At 45.0% G+C, this 12,972-nt stretch overlaps 1 protein-coding gene across 9 annotated transcripts in view; it reads left to right on the forward strand.

Annotated features, from left to right (window-relative positions):
- Positions 1 to 635: 635 nt before the first annotated feature.
- Positions 636 to 12,972, forward strand: part of BMAL1 (basic helix-loop-helix ARNT like 1) — a 103,306-nt gene continuing 90,969 nt past the window's right edge. For 6 of the 9 annotated variants that reach the window (XM_084893790.1, XM_084893786.1, XM_084893788.1 and 3 more), the window contains exon 1: positions 637 to 795. The gene's annotated coding sequence lies outside the window, so the exon portion shown is untranslated. Of the gene's footprint in view, positions 796 to 12,972 lie in introns of all 9 variants that reach the window. The other 3 variants (XM_084893782.1, XM_084893785.1, XM_084893784.1) reach the window with 1 other exon arrangement.

Here is a 12,972-nt window from a genome sequence, read left to right on the forward strand (position 1 = left end):
TCTAGAAATACTAAGTATTCGTTCTCGCATTTGGACTTTGGCAAACCAGGATGTTTTAGGCACTAGAGTTCCTAAAATTGATTTCCTCGATAGAGTTGGAGGAAGGGAGGTGAGGCAATGCTTTTAGTCAGGGTGCCCCAAATAAAAGACAGGGAAGGAGGAAAGGTGGCAGAGGTGAGCCAGCCGCCAACCACGGACCCAGGGAAGAGGGACATCGCGGTCGCCAGCAAGGATGCGGATTCTGCACCCGCAGGGGCATCGCGAGTGACAGACCTGAGGGACAGGGAGAGCGCAGGGGCGAGGAAATCCAGGGAAAGCGCGAAGATTGGCCCTCCGCTCGGGGCGTGCGCTTCTGTGTGCCAAGCGATTGGTGGCGGGAAAGTGGCAGGTAAACCAGCCCCCGCCGCCTCGCCATTGGCCAGAAGCCTCTCCGGCAGCCACACAACTGGCCAGCGGAGTGCCGAGCCGTGCGCGGATTGGCCGGGGGCAAGGGCCGAGGCCGGCTTGCTTCGGGCGCTCCGATTGGCTGGCAGGAAGAGGCAGGTATCCGGCCTCCTCGTCTCCTCCATTGGTGGGCGTGGAAAGGGGGCTGGGCACAGCGATTGGTGGGCGGGGGGCCGGGCCTGGGCCGGCGGGGAGCGGATTGGTCGGAAAGTAGGTTAGTGGTGCGACATTTAGGGAAGGCAGAAAGTAGGTCAGGGACGGAGGTGCCTGTTTACCCGCGCCGGACTCACCGCCGCCGCCGCCGCGGGATCCGAGTGGGGGCGCGGGCGCGGGCGCTCCCGGCGAGCCACGGTGAGTGTCGGGCTGGCCGCGGTCAGCTGCATGGCCCCGAGCACCCCACCGGGGGCCGTTAGCACCTTGGCAGGCGCAGCGACCCTGCCACCGCCCGGGTCGCTGCCCGGCCGCCCGGGAACCTTGCCCGACGTGCCCGCTGCCGGCCTTAAAGGGCCCGTGCCCGCTCCCTGCCCCCACCGGGGCCATGAAGAGGCTGCGCCCCTTAAAGGCGCCGCGCCCGTCCGCCCTCCTCATCCCTCGCGGGAGCCGGCGCTGCGGGGTGGGAAGGGCAGAGGTGCCGCAGGCGTCCCTAAAGGGACCGGGAAAGTACCTACGTCCTCTCCGCGGGCATCGCTACCTGACGCAGGGAGGGAGCATCCAGCTGCCCCTTAAAGGGACAGCTCCGCCTTTTGGGAGCAATGACCGACTGAAAGCGAGTCCTAGAATGCGTCCCCGGAGCTGCGTGGACCCCGGAGGGGTCTATCTTGGACGGCTGCATCCCCCAAGGGCGTTGGGCGAGCGATGCCAATTCTGCCCTTCCTCCGCCTCTCCTTCACTTCCCTTTCGGGAGCCTGCAGGGCTGGGTGGGGGCGGGGAGGGCGTCTCCTTCGGGCTTAGGGAGTCCGAGCCCGCCCGCCCCTTTGGCCCTAATCGCCGGGGCTAGCGCTGCACCCGGGAATCCCCGGTCCGAGATGGGGCCGACCCTAGCCTGCGAACTTTGTCCAGCCTGAGCCTTCTGGGTTCTGGGCAGCCCCGGGAGGGACCCTTCTGGGTATGCGAGCAGGTGACCCCCCGGCGCGGAGCTGTCACCCGGCGTCCAGGTGTGGGTGGGCCCGCCGCCGGTCGTGGAGCCCTGGAGCGCCGCGGTGGGCGCAGCGAGCCTGGCTTTAGCACCAGCTTTGACAGATGTCAGAGGATAAAAAGGTTCCCGTTCTTGATTGCCGGGGTGTTGACAGCCAAAAGAGCTTTCGTTTGCTCTGAGGAAGACATAGAATAGACATTAATACCGACCTTATGGGGCACGAGTCTCCAGGGGTCAGGAGAGCTGGCTGCGGGACGCACGCAGGTGCCGGCGGCGCTCAGATATGGGAAGGGCTACCCCAGCATTTGGCGTCTGTTGTCAAGTTTATCTCGGCCGGTGGGGGCACCAGGCTGACGCCCCTCACACCACATTCCCTGTTCCCTTTTCCCTCCCTCAAGAGCTAAGGGTCCTTCTCAGGCACCTAGCGTTGTTTTGGCATTTTGGTGCTTGTGATCCCTCTGCTTATGTAGTTACTGCTCAAGAAGGAATCATTAGCCAAGTTTTATCGCCCAGCTCCCAGAAATAAGATTGGATACTTATGAAGAAACATTTCTTGACTATTATATCTGCATTTCCAGGGTCTTCCTTAAAAAAAAAAATCCATAAAAACTGCTGATGCATCTCATTCCCCTCAACACTTGTTTGTCATCTGCCCTTCTGACGTCTGCTACTGTATCCCTTTAATCTATTTTTAAATGACAGCTATTATTTTAATTCTCCTGGTCCCATTGATATCAGGTTCTGTCAATTTGAGTTGGTGGAGTTTTTAAGTAATGGTTGAATCATGCGCCCAAAATAATCATTGCTTCTCCTGAGCAGTTTCAAATAGTCTCATGCTCTCTGTTCTTGCAAGAAATCACTGCTATTAAATTTGATGTTCTTATCAATGAAATTCCAAAAATATTTTTAAAACACAAAATTAAATCTTTCAATCCATGCTGTTACCGAGTCATTTTATTGATAGTTCTTTAAAGCAATTTGTTGAACATACTTAAAAGGCTTTAAAATGATTTTGAAATTATCTGTAGGATCTGAAGCTGAATCTGTAGAGGCATTTTGGTTTTGTTTGTAAATGTAGCGAGTGAATAATGATAATATTAATAGGTTAAAAACAGCTAAATATGTACGTTATTCCAACCCATAAAATTTTAAACGCGAAAGAGAAAGCAACAGGTGTGGTGGAAGAGCGCTAGCCTGAGAGTTAAAATACCATGGTTCCAGCCCAGAAGTGGGCTTTCATGGCTATGCCGCTGGGGCAAGTTGCTGAACTTTTCTGTGTTCTAGTTGCCTCAAATGAAAAATAAGGCACTTGAACGAGGTGATCTCAGAAGTTTCTTCTGCTATAAAGTTCTATGTGTGTCTAAATATTTAATACATTTGAATTCAGGTTGGTATTTTACCTGCTGAAACTCCTGGAATATCTGAGCTGAAGACCTGTTTTCATAGAAACTTAGATAGATGGTGTTTTAAAGAATCCATTTCAAATTATTTATAAATAATGACTTCTTAGGAGTTTGTCTATTATTTGCAAAAAAGATTTGCCTATCACAGGGAGGAAAAGGAACTGGCCGTGCTTTCAGATTTATTCCTCCACACTGACAGTCTCTACCCAATTTGTGTACTCAATGATGGACAAATAGTGTAGAAAGACTTGGCTATATTAACAGATTCTGTGAGAATATGAAAAACTAAATATTTCATTTGTCTTTGACATAATGGTTGCCTTCCTTTTATGAGCTTCCTTTTATTTGTGATTCCATCATCAACTTTCACTGCGGTGGAAGAAAGTCCGTATTAAAGAAACATTGCCCCCACAATGTTATAGTTTTAGAGGTGATTTTAGATACTGTCATGATAAACACATGCAGGGAAGTAAAAAAAAAATTAAAAAAAATCCTCTGTTGACTTTAAGGTTCAGTTAAGAGCCCAGAAATAGGCATGTTGCCCTTTTCCACAGTCCTTTCTCTCCTCATTGCCACTTTATCATAATACCCAGGCACTCCTAACTCCATCCACCCTGGCTGTTCTTTCTTTTTCCTCCATCCATCCTGGCTGTCCCTCTCTCCCTTCCTCCCGCCCTTCCTCCTTCCCTTCCTTCCTCTCTTTCTCCCTCCCTCCCTCCTTGACTTAAGCTCCCTTCGTATTCTTCCTTCCTGCCCATAATGTCCTGTCTCTTCCCTCCCCTCCCTCCATCTTCTCCTCTCCTAGTTCAGAAAAAGCAAGTGGATCTCTCCTCTGTTCCCTCTTCTTAGACCCTCACTTTCAGTGGGAGCCGGAGTCTGGTAGCAGGAACTAGGACTCGGGTTCAGGCTGTGTTGCCTTAGACAAGTGCTTAGCTCTCCTGGCTGCAGGCAGGCTCCTTTTCTGTGGTATAACGACAGCGCCTGCCTCATGTATCTATAATGAGGTTCAAGGGAACAAGAGAGATGATGCATATAAAATGCCTGGCACACAGGAAGCCCTCCCCCATTGCCTGCTGCCACTCCTTCCCACCGCTGCCAGAGTCCTCTCACCGGAATATCCTTCTGTACTGTTTTTCTTCAGCCTCCTTACCAACCCCAGAAAAACCTTTGTCTTGATTTAGGAGAGGAAGGATGGAAGACAAACAGATTTGTTATAAGCCTGCTTTCACATGTCTATACTTGGTCCCCGAGTCTCCATCCCTCGCCCTCCTTCCTGCCTGGCAACCTCTCACAAGGCTGCAAACATTCACCTTCTCTACGTGTCACCTGCTCCATCCTTAGGTCCTGCCCTCTGGCTTCTCGCTCTACCACTCTTTTCTATATTTCTTCTGCAAGATCTCAACACTTTAAATATTGAATTCCAGGGGCAGTTCTTAGTCAGAAGTAATTGTTCTTTGCCCCTTTGCAGCGTTTACCCTGCCTGGCTTTCCCTCCTTGAAATCCCTTTCTTCCTGTATCTTTGGGTTATGATTCTTTTTTGTTATTGTTTTGTTCTCTTCCTGCATACCCTCAAGGTAGATGTCTATCCTGGCCTCCACCCTTCACATTATCTCCTTTGCCTAGAGTCCCATTTTTAATCCTGATCTCTCGCTCCTGCATCAGCTGTCAGCAGGTTCCCTGCACACACTCACAGCAGCCTATAGCCAGCATTGTGGCCTTGGAGTTACAGATTGCAAACTATTTGCAAGCACTGTCATCCTCCTGGCATCCTGGTGCTGTACCTTTTCACCCCTAAGCTGTCCTGAGACACAGGTTGGGTGGTTAATAACACAGGCTTTGGAGCCAGATTTCATATTCCTGGTTTGTTGTTTTTTACCTGGTTTATGACTGTGGTCAAGTTGCTTTGTTCTCTATGTCATGGTGTCCTCATCTACAAGACTGGGATCTCTGTAATTCCTATCTCAATGAGTTGCAGTGTGGACTAAATGAGTTAAAACATTAAAAATGCATGAAGCTATTCATGGCACATAGAAAGCACTCAATGAATGTTAAGCTGTCTGCATTGCTGTTGCTTCTTGCCTCTCCATAGCCAGCCCACCTGGCTACCAGGCTTTGCTGTATGCACAGGACCGTCCGGTCAAACTGAAGGACTTTCCATTCCCTGGACCAGCTCTTGGCCCTTCCCAGGCCCCCACCTTCTCATGTCCAAATCCTACTCTGCTTTAAGACCCAGCTCAAATGCTTGATGCCCCAGGAGCTACTACTTCATTTTGTTTTTCTTCCTCCTTGTTCTATCTGATTCTCTTAGGTACTGCTGCATTCCATGTTGTGTTGGGCTATCTCTGGGCATATATCACTTGGCAGGGAGTCCACCTTGGTTTTCCAAAATGATAGGCACAGGGAGCTTAATGTATATGCTTATTCCAATGAACTGTCTGGGGAAGAGATGGGATGGGATAAGCACTTGGGGACTAAGCAGCTGAAGGGAAGGGGACTATACCAGTGGCGAGGTGGGGGCATGAGATGAGAAATGCAACAGGGGCACACATGGACATGGTCATGAATAAATAAATAGCCTACATGGAAGGAGGGTTTGAGTTAGGGATTTCACCTCTGGGGAGATGGAATTGGATAATCTTTAGTCATCTTTGTTTCGGGGGAATGTTGAGTGCTGACATTTGATGGCAAATGATTTTTATGTTAGTACATGCTGTTCTTTTAAGTAGAATAAATTCTTGTTTATCCAGCCTGGTTAGAGAAGGGGTTGGATGGTCTGCCTAATTTAATATTCTGGTTAATACTCTACCCATTGGATTTTGTACATAAACTGAGTAAAACATTTACATGTTTTCAAAAGGCAAGAGAAATCTTATGGAGCTAACTGCCTCTAGCTGCTAACCACTAATTTGAAATGTGTGACCTAGGTAAATTAGTATCTTTGAATCTGATTTATCTCATCTGCAAAATAAGAATAATAATAATGATGGTAATAGCAGTAACATTTATTGAACACTGTCATCTTATGTTTATTAACTTGCTTAATCTTCATAACAACCCCATGAGGTAGGTGCGATGATTATCCTCACTTATCCACAGTGTGGTGATTTTGTAAACCGCTCAAGGTCACTCAGCTGGGGTGGGGTGGGGCAGGATTTTTACGTGGGGACTCCAGAGTCTGCTCTCTAACTGCAGCAGATGTCTCCTGGGAGGAACCACTGAATTAGATCCTGTACCCGAGGCTCTCAGCACCATGCCAGGAACCTACTAGGCCCACAATTATTGGTGACCAATCTTATTGTTGACAAATGGGGTATGCACCTCCTTTTAAGCAGGACTGAAGTCCTTGGCAGTGGGACGCAAAGGGTGCATGTTTGGCTACTACCCTAATAGCAGTTACAAGGGCTCCTGAGCATTATTCTCACTCATATCCTGTTGTGCATTTCTGTCTCTCTCGTTTATTCCTGCCCTTCTGCACCATTGCTCTTCCACAGGCCTTGTGTGGCTCAGCCAGCCCCTCCCCAGGCAGCTTCTTGTGTGAGATGAACCGCTGAACAGAACTCATTATCACCAGCCCCTCGCCCCCTAGTCCCTATCATAGCCATCTGCAGATCTCACTGGGGCAGAGACCTTTTTCAAAGTCTCTCACCTTCCTCTTCCTCTCCCCAGCTCCTTACCCTAAAGACAGACATTTGCAGCCTTGGGCTGTGTGTGTGTGTGTGTGTGTGTGTGTGTGTGTGTGTGTGTTTAATGCCAGTTCCCCAAATACATTTATATAGTAAGGGAAATATTATTTTATGTCAAGAACCTGTTACATAAAAATATGTTATATAATGTTAAAATATATACTGCACAGGGAAGTTAGATACTACTTTTTTCAATTAGTAAAAAAAGATAAACACAAGCTATACTGGATATAATTAATCTCGGATTTGGAAGCGTGGAAAGACAAGCTCTTCCCTCACACTATCTCTGTTATCCTCCTTGAGGGCTCCAAGGTAGGATGTATGGGAAGTTGACCTGAATCTGCCATGGAATCTGTTGTGACATAGTCTAGAAATCGTCTATTTTTAAGGAGGAAAATGCCTTGACATCTTGCTCACTAACATCTCTCCTGTCTAAGCAGAAGGAAGCTCTTTGTCCCACCTATTTAGACCATTCAGATAATGGTCTAAACATGTACTAATCAATTTTTTGCTTTACCCTCTACATCCTTCAATTTTCCCCGCACGATATGGCCAACTTTGCCTTCCAAGAACAGCCCTGTTGCCAGCGGCATGTGGTTGACTACCCTGTGTCCAGTCCTTCTGTCTGATCCTGTTTCCGTCTGATCCTGTTTCTCCCCTCACCCCCACCCCTCCTACTCCTACCCTGCTGCCATTCCCAGAAGGAGCCTAGTGCCTGAAGGTCCTATAAAAACACTTGCATACAGAATTAGAGCATTTGCCCTTGGTTACATATATTGTATAAACAGCAGTTTACTGTACTCTGCTCAGAAGATTTTTACTAAAACATATTACATGTAAGTAAATTAAGGGTTTGAATGGCTTTCTCATAAATGTACCCTTAGCATAAATCACCAACTATTACTGTTTTAAGTCTGTTTAGTGTAGAGCTTCAGATCTCAGAATTGTTTCACATGCACAACCATCTTAAAAACAGGTTTTGTTCCAACAGTTCATTTATAAGGCAGTTAATGGAAATTCAGTATAAGTTTTTCTATAGAAAAAAAAAATGAACTAAATGGTGGTTTAGTTCCCAGGCAAGTCCACAAAAGCCATTTAGTGCTGCCTGTAGCTGAAACCATACTGTTTAGTACTAAAGCGTTACCAGAACTAATTAAGCCTTCTGAAGCTAGACCTCTCATCTACCTAGCATTATAGGTCATTTACTTTTAGTATTAATGAGACCCATTTTCCTTTGTCACATCTACTATTTCTTCAGTCTGTCAGAAAATTTTATAAAAGAGATTTTTACCTTTGTGCCTTTAAAATTTTGTTTCATGTGTAATAAATGAGACAGCAGTATGAAAAGCCCTAACTAGGAGTTGGAAAAGGCCCAGGCTCCAGTCTTGGCCAAGTCATTGGCTTACTGAGTTACTTTGAGTAACTTGTCCTCATTGAACTTTATGGGGTTTTTTGTTTGTTTGTTTTAAAATCTTTATTGTTCAGATTATTACAATTGTTCCTCTTTCTCCCCCTCTTCTCCATAGCTCATCTTCACCCGGTTCCCACCCTACCCTCTGCCCTTACCCCTCCCCCCCACTGTCTTCATCCATAGGTGTATGATTTTTATTCAGTTTCTTTCTGTGCCCCCCACACAGACACCCTTTTCCCCCTGAGAATTAGCAATCCATTCCCATTCTATGCCCCTGATTCACCAGTTTATCCTGTTCCTCAGATTTTTAATTCACTTAACTTTTAGATTCACTTGTTGATAGCTATGTATTTGTTGTTCATGATTCTTATCTTTATTTTTTTCTTCTTCTTCCTCTTCTTAAAGAATACCTTTCAGCATTTCATATAATACTGATTTGGCGGTGATGAACTCCTTTAGCTTTTTCTTATCTGTGAAGCTCTTTATCTGACCTTCAATTCTAAATGAAAGCTTTACTGGGTAGAGTAATCTTGGTTGTAGGTTCTTGCTATTCATCACTTTGAATATTTCTTGCCACTCCCATCTGGCCTGCATAGTTTCTGTTGAGAAATCAGCTGACAATCATATGGGTGCTCCCTTGTAGATAACTTTTTCCCTTGCTGCTTTTAATATTCTCTCTTTGTCTTTTGTTCTTGGCATTTTAATTATGGTGTGTCATTTTAATTATGGTGGTCCTCTTTGGATTCCTTTTGTTTGGGGTTCTGTGTGCTTCTTGGACTTGTAAGTCTATTTCTTTCATTCGGTGAGGGAAGTTTTCAGTCATTATTTCTTCAAATAGGTTTTTAGTATCTTGCTATCTCTTCTGGCACCCCCATAATTCTGATGTTGGTACGCTTGAAGTTGTCCCAGAGGCTCCTTACACTATCTTCATATTTTTGGATTCCTTTTTCTTTTTGCTTTTCCGGTTGGGTATTTTTTGCTTTTTTGTATTTCAAATCTTTGATTTGATTCTTGTGATCCTCTAGTCTGCTGTTGGATCTCTGTATATTATTTTTTATTTCAGTCAGTGTATGCTTAATTTCTAGTTGGTCCTTTTTCATATCCTCAAGGGTCTCACTAAATTTATCGGCCTTTTCTAGAAAATTCTTGAAAAACCTTATAACCATGGTTTTGAACTCTATATCCATAAGTTTGCTTTCCTCCATTTCTTTTATTTGTGACTTCTTTCTCTGTCTGCATTTTGGCTGCTTCCCTGAGTTGATAGAATGGCTTTGTGTGCTAGGTATCCTTTAGTGCGCAGTGGCTCAGCCTCCCCAGTTACCTGAGGTGGACACTCTTGGTGCACTCTTTGTGGGCTGTATGCACAGACTTGTAGTTAATTGTTGTTGTTAGTATCACAGGGAGGAATTGACCTCCAGGCCAATAGGCTGTGAGGATCAGCTGTGTCTATGATGAGAGAACTTCTGTGCTGGAGACACCCTTATCAGGCAAGACTTGCTACAGTGGGGCTTTGGTGCTCACTGAGTCTGCCCCCTGAGTGTGTCCCTTATGGATCTGAGGAGTTGTAATCTGGATGGTCCTACTCTGCCCCCTGGGTACAATGGCTCTTGGATCTCCAAGGAAGTGCTAATTTAGCCTCTGCCTGAGGCTACCTAGCAGGAGCTATGGAGATATCTGCAGATTCCTTTTTTTTGTTTGGGTTTTGGAGGTGCCCAGATGAGGCCCGCTGTAAAGCAATGCAAGTTGCTGCGGGGCAGGGCCTTGGGTGTTCTTTTGGATGTTCTGGGTCTCACTGATTCAGCTGCAGTTCATTAGGTCAAAGGACCAGGCCATTCATATGCAAAAGCCTCTGTGCACAGAGTCTCAGCCCTGCCCTAAGAGGCCCCCAGTTTTCAGTGTCCCTTGGTAATAGCTGCAAGCACCTCTGAGAGAAAGCTGCCCTCGAGTGCAGTCCAGTTTCTCCCTGTATGAGTCCGGGTCCCCAGAGTCTCACCCAGAACTGGAGTTCAGAGCAGTCAGAAGCTTGTGTCTCCCTGCTGATTGAAAAAGCCAGCTGGGTACTCAGTTGCCAGCCCTCTCTGTGCGCGCCTCTATACCTCTTACTTCCACAGCTCCTCTAAATCTCAGTGTGCTTTTCTCTTTTCTTCTAATTGTAGAATTTCCACTCATCCAGACTTCCTGTAGTTCTGGATGATGTCTGTTTTGTCTTTTAGTTGGAGTTTTAAAGTTGTGTGAGGCAGCAGCTCAGGTGTTTACCTGTGCCACCATCTTGGTTTCTCTCTTACCCTGTGCTCACCCTCATTGAACTTTGATTTCTTAGGTCCTTGTTGGCTATGAAATCTTGTTTTCTCACTGTGACAGGAAAATATGTGTGTGTGTGTGTGTGTGTGTGTGTGTGTGTAATTATTATTATTCAAGCCTACCTTCAGATGGCTACCTCAAATTTCTTTTTGACGAAGTAGATCACACAAAAATGAGGAACTCAAGAAGTTCCTATGCATAGTGTTCAACATTTACGTATTCAACATGAACCTTGATTTTGATCTATCTTTTTTGATGAATTGAAAGAAATTTTTTCCTAGAACTTTTGGTCCAGATAAGATTTCTTGACCAACTTATCTTCCATGTAATTATGTAAATCGTTTTTCTTTTTAACTCTTAAGTATAAAAATGGTGACTATGGTTTGTTGCTTATGAAATATACTTATAAGTGCCCTTAGGGAATGAAATGAGTTTGCAGGAGACAGCAGAGCTGAAAGAATGTGGGATCAAAACATTTCTAAATGTTAAATGCAAAGCTATTTTCAGTATCCTGCTGGAACAAAAAAAAAAAAAAAAAAAAAAAAAAATAAGGCTAGAGGATACAAGAGGTTTCTGCTCGGAAGGAGAAAAGAGCCTCAGATTTTGCTGTAGGAGAACTTCTTAACTACCAACTACCAGCCCTGCCTCTTTCCCCACCTCTGAGTTTTGTTTTGTTTTGTGTTTTGTTTGGTTTGTTTGGTTGTTTTTTGGGGGTTTGGGTTGGTGGTTTGTTTTTGGCATCAAGTGCCATATTTGCTATTTGCGAAGTTTGATATTTAAATGATAGGGACAGAGCTCAGCTAGGGTGTTAGGAAATTAGAGTTTAAGTGACTTAGGATGCCGAATGTTGTGCTATGAACTTCCCCATTAGATTCTAGACTGAGGGTCGCCTCATTGGGAGTGACAGAACACTTTTAACACTGCCTCTGTTTCGTCAGTTGAGAATGGTACTTTACATTTTTTCTTTTTTCTTTGCTTGAAGGCATAGCAAGGAATTGGTGCAAAATGTTGTTGCTCTGTGGATTTCACTTTGGAACTAAAATGTGGCATTACAACTAGTCTTCCTCCTTAAATTATGGAGTATGAGCAGATATTTTGTCCATATAGTTGCTATAACCCTAACAACTAAGACAGTGGCTATGCAGCATAGTCACTTAATAAACAGTTGTTGAATGAGTGAATTCAGCTGGGAGAAACCTCAACTCTTTCCCTTTCTGGAAGTGCAGACTTGTGAGCTTGGTCTTACAAGGAACCTTGTAGTTTAGGTCACAATTTCCTTTTGACATTTTATTCTTGTGCTCGCTTCGGCAGCACATATACTAAAATTGACATTTTATTCTTCAGGTTGGCCATATATCAGTATCTTTTATTGATTATCAGGAATTAACTGGCAGTGGTTGTCCCTGCCCTACTGATGTTCATCGTTCTGTTATCTTGACTTGGTTTCAAAGTACAGCAAATTAATAGCTGAGCAGCTTCAACTCAAAGAAAACTTGTGTATTTGTTTGGGCATAGTACTACGCATTTATTTGTTCAGTCAACAAATATCTGAAGGGCTATAAACCAGGCACCATGCTAGACCCAGAGGAAGAGCAGAAATTATTGTTGTGGCCAAAGAGCCTGCAGTTTCACCTACTGGCATAAGATAACCCCAGGCGTTGTATAATGCCAATATAGTGGTCTAGATCTAGACTACCTATAAATGTTATAGAGGTTTAGAAATGAGAAAAGAGCTTTGTGAGGAGGAGGCTTCATGGAGGTGACCAGTTTTAAGCCTGACCTTTAAGAATGGGTAGGATTTAGATTCACACACAAGGAAAGCACAGGTATTTCAGGGACAGATGGGTGGCAACATAGAACAAGGATGGGTGGCAATAAAAGCACAGAAATAGGAATGACCTATTTGTGTTCAGGGACATAGACTTACTTGGAATGAAGGGTTCACAAATGGAAACTTAAGTTTGGGAGATCATTCAGGAAACATCATTTCAGATTATAATAATTGCTAATATAGAGAGGTTTTATGATGCTCTTAGCATTTCACATGTGTTATTTCATCTAATTCCTATAAAACCCCACAAAGTAGGTCTTATTATTAACTTCATTTTAGAGATGAGCAAATTGAGGCACAGACCCATCCAATAACCTGCCTAAGGGCACATCGCTGGTAAGCGGTAGATTCGGGTGTAAAAACCAGGCCCCATTGGACTCTGTTGTCTCATAATGTCCCCCAAATGCAGGATTTGGGTTTGGTTGGGGTGGTGTTAGAGTCATGCACTGGAAGTGGACAAGATTCTGTTGAACCCACTCCTTCAGATTGCAGATGAAGAAACTTAGCAAGGTAAAGGCAGGTCAAAGTTTGTTTGCTTAGTTAGGTAGAGACTGGTAGGCAGTGGAGAACCACTGAATTTGTTTTGTTATGATTATGATGCTAGTTGCATGAAATAATTCTCCTGAGAGCATTAGTCCAGTGTGAGTGTTTCTGTTGGGTTGGAGCAAAGAGGACTCACTGATCGGAGGCAGCTAACTGAATCCAGACAGAGGGTGAGTGGAAACCAGAACCGCGAATTAATTGTCAATTATGTTCATCGGAAT

This window comes from Pipistrellus hanaki, assembly GCF_964339955.1.
Source record: "Pipistrellus hanaki genome assembly, chromosome: 9".
Classification (NCBI taxonomy): domain Eukaryota; kingdom Metazoa; phylum Chordata; class Mammalia; order Chiroptera; family Vespertilionidae; genus Pipistrellus; species Pipistrellus hanaki.